The following is a 4,184-nucleotide window of genomic DNA, read 5'->3' as shown; positions in this document are numbered from 1 at the left end:
GTGGTCCAGCAATATTAACGCCACTTGGGACCTACTAGAACTGCAGAATAGGGGGACCTCGGTGGCTCAGTTAAGTGTCCAACTTCAGCTCAAGTCACGATCTTGCCATTCATGAGTTCAAGCCCTGTGTTGGGCATCGGGCTCTGTGCTGATAGCTCAGAGCCTGGAGCCTGTTTTGGATTCTGTGTCTCCCTCTCTCTCTCGGCCCCTCCCCCACTCACAGTCACTCTCTCTCTCTCACTCAAAAATAGGCAAACATTTTTTTAAAAGGGGGGGGCACCTGGGTAGCTCAGTCAGTTAAGCATCCAACTTCGGCTCAGGTCATGATCTCACAGTTTGTGAGTTAGAGCCCCACATCCAGCTCTGCACTGACAGCTCAGGTCTGCAGCCTACTTCAGATTCCATGTCTCCCTGTCTCTCTGCCCCTCCTTTGCTCACACTCTTTCTCTCTCTCTCAAAAATAAACATTTAAAAATTAAAAAAAAAAAAAGAACTGCAGAATATTGGACCCCACCTTAGATCTACTCAATTAGAATCTGCATTTTAGGGGCACCTGGGTGGCTTAAGTCGGTTGAACATTCAACTTCAGCTCAGGTCATGATCTCACAGTTTGTGAGTTTGAGCCCTGTGTCAGGCTCTGTGCTGACAGCTCAGAGCCTGGAGCCTGCTTCAGATTCTCTGTCTCCCACTCTCTCTGCCCACCCCCCGGCTCGTGCTCTCTCTCTGTCTCAAAAATAAATGTGTTAAAAAAAAATTAGAATCTGCATTTTAACAAGATCCCTAGGTGATTCATATGCATATTAGGGTACAATAAACAACTCTCTAGTTGAGTCTCAATCTGGATAGGTATAGGTCCTCCCCAGTTTATAACCTATGCACCATGTTAGTGGCACTCAAGCCTGGCTGAATACCTAAGAAGTCTTCAATTTTCCATTTATCTTTTTATGATTTAATCTTTTAAAGAAGAATATAACATTTTTTAGTTGTTTTTTCAATACAGAATTACATAGAAACTAAAATTGACCTGTGCTCTGTCCAGATAACTCCAAATGGCATTTCCTTTTTCAAAAAAGGAAAATTTACCTCAAGTTAATTAAAACAATACAAACGTGCAAAGTGAAGACTGAAAAACCTCTAGCACCACCTCAATCACAACCCCTCTCCTCAAATATAGCCATTCTTAATCAGAATTAACTTTCCAGGAAGTAATTAATCATATACCTGCAAATAAATGTTTATTCTTTTGTTTAAAAAGTATAAATTACTCTTAGTCATCATGATGTTTTTATTTAATATATCTTAGAGATATTTCTTTATGAGCATATAGAGATTTTCATAATTTTTAATACCACATAGTATTCCACTAGATGGATGATTCTATCAGATAGATTAGTTCCCTATTAATATGTGCTTTGATTGCTTCCAGTTAGCTATTATAAGCAATGTTGCAATGATCATCTATGGACATATATTTTGGTGAACTTCAGCAAGGATATCCATAGGGTAAATTTTTAGTGGCAAGATTACTAGGTATATTGATTAGGATGCTTTTGGTTACAAGTAAAAAAAAAAAACACACAACTCAGCAGTAGGGTGAAACAGAGCTACCCAGTTTCTTTCAGTCTCTATGTTCTGCAGTTCTCCTTTATGCAAGTGGATTTTTTTAAATTTTTTTTTCAACGTTTTTTATTTATTTTTTTTGGACAGAGAGAGACAGAGCATGAACGGGGAAGGGGCAGAGAGAGGGAGACACACAGAATTGGAAACAGGCTCCAGGCTCCGAGCCATCAGCCCAGAGCCTGACGTGGGGCTCGAACTCACGGACCGCGAGATCGTGACCTGGCTGAAGTCGGACGCTTAACCGACTGCGCCACCCAGGCGCCCCGCAAGTGGATTTTTAAGTGCAGTCACTGGACCAGCAGCATCAGCAGCATCTAGAAACTTCTTACAAAAGGAAATTCTTGGTCCCTACCTCAGATCTACAGAATTTGAAACTCTGAGGGTAGAGATCAACAATCTGTGTTGTAACAAACTATGTGATTCTGATGCACACTAAAGGCTGAGAACCTTTGCTGTAGTCAAGGCCAACCATGAGATGGCTGTCAGTGGCAATGGAGGCTGAGTCTCAACTTTTAAGTTTGGCAAAAACTTATGATCCAACCTTTCAAGTGAACAGGACTCCCAAGATGCACCCTAATTGGCTTGCTTATGTCACAAACCTTCCCCTGAACTAATAATGTTTGTGGCCAGAATAACTAGGAGTAGAATCAGTTTACCCCAAAATACATGGACTATGAGTGGGAAGAATAGATACACAAATAAAAACCTATGGATTGGTAAGAAGGAAAAAGTGGGGAATGATTACTGGGAATGCTCTAGCAAAGTCCACCACATTCAAAGAATATGTGCATATTCTATTTTGATAAATATTGCCAAATCGTACCTGCAAAAAGTTGCACCAATTTATGGTCTCACCAGCAGTGTATATCTATTTCCTCATATCTTCTCTTGCTCTGCATATAATCAAACTTTAAACACTTCAATATGATAGGTGAAGATGGAGTTTTATTGTGTTTTATTTACATATCTTATATAATACATAAATATATTTCCTATATATCTGATGGATGAGATTGAACATCTTTTAAAAAAAAATTTTAACATTTTTTTTATTATTGAGAGAGAGACAGAGCATGAGCATGGGAGGGGCAGAGAGAGGGGGAGATGCAGGATATGAAGCAGGCTCCAGGCTCTGAGCTGTCAGCACAGAGCCCAATGTAGGGCTTGAACTCACAAACTGCGAGGTCGTGACCTGAGCCGAAGTCGGACACTTAACTGACTAAGCCACCCAGGCACCCCTGAAGATCTTTTCGAATCTTCACTGATGTGTATGTCTTTCTCTATAAATTATTTTCTTATTCATTAGCTCATTTTACTGTTGGGTTTTGCCTTTTTCATATTTTTTTCTGAATTCATTGTAAAGAAACTAGCCCTGTGTCATATGTGTTGCAAACTTCTCCCTTTTTGATCTTTTGAATTTGTTTATGGTATTTTTTTTGTCTCACAAAGCTTTTAACCTTTATGCACACAAATTCATCAGTATTTTCCTTTATTAGCACCTGCGTTTGGGATTTTGCTTTGAAAGGGCATTCCCTATTCCTAAGTACATATAAGTACATTCATCTTTTCTTCTGGAATTATGTTTTGACTTTTTTTCCTTTTCCACTTCTTACCCATCTAAAATTATATTTTGGTACAAGGAATAAGTAAGGATACTCCCTCCCTCACCCCAACACCAAATAGCCAGTTATCTGAGCACCATTTATGGAATAAGCCCTTTTTTTCCCCACTGACTTCGATTGTCACATTTATCATAAACTAAATTCCTTTAGATATTTGGGTCTACTTATGGAATCTGTTTGTTGCATTGATCTAATTCATTTATTGTGCTAAACTGTATTAATCATTTTATTTTTTAATATTTTTAGTATCTTACAGAACTAGTTTTCTATCACTTCCTTTTTTATTTTTTTAAGAAATGTTCTAGTTGATCTCTCATGTTTGCCTTTCCAGGTGAACACTGACATTTGTCAAGTCTGTGAAGCTTTTTTTTTTTTTTTTTTTTAATTTTTTTTTTTTCCCCAACGTTTTTTATTTATTTTTGGGACAGAGAGAGACAGACAGAACATGAACGGGGGAGGGGCAGAGAGAGGGAGACACAGAATCGGAAACAGGCTCCAGGCTCCGAGCCATCAGCCCAGAGCCCGACGCGGGGCTCGAACTCACGGACCGCAAGATCGTGACCTGGCTGAAGTCGGACGCTTAACCGACTGCGCCACCCAGGCGCCCCAAGTCTGTGAAGCTTTTAAAAATTAAGGATATTGGACCTCCACTCTAGACTTAATGAAGCAGATTTTTAAAATGTGACACTCTGTAATGGGTTGAATAGTATGCCCCCAAGATTCACATCCACCCAGAACCTGTGATTGTAACCTTATTTGGAAATACAGTCTTTGTGGATGTAATCATGTTAAAATGAGGTCCTACTGTAGTAGGGTGGATCTTAACCCAATGATTGGTGTCTGTATAAGAAGGGAAATTCAGACACACAGGAAGAACACTATGTGATGATGGAGGCAGTGTGATACATCTACAAGCCAAGGAATGTCAAGGATTGCAACCAC

The sequence above is a fragment of the Neofelis nebulosa genome, chromosome X (genome assembly GCF_028018385.1).
Source record: "Neofelis nebulosa isolate mNeoNeb1 chromosome X, mNeoNeb1.pri, whole genome shotgun sequence".
NCBI classification, from domain to species: domain Eukaryota; kingdom Metazoa; phylum Chordata; class Mammalia; order Carnivora; family Felidae; genus Neofelis; species Neofelis nebulosa.
Note: the sequence above shows the minus strand (reverse complement) of the source record.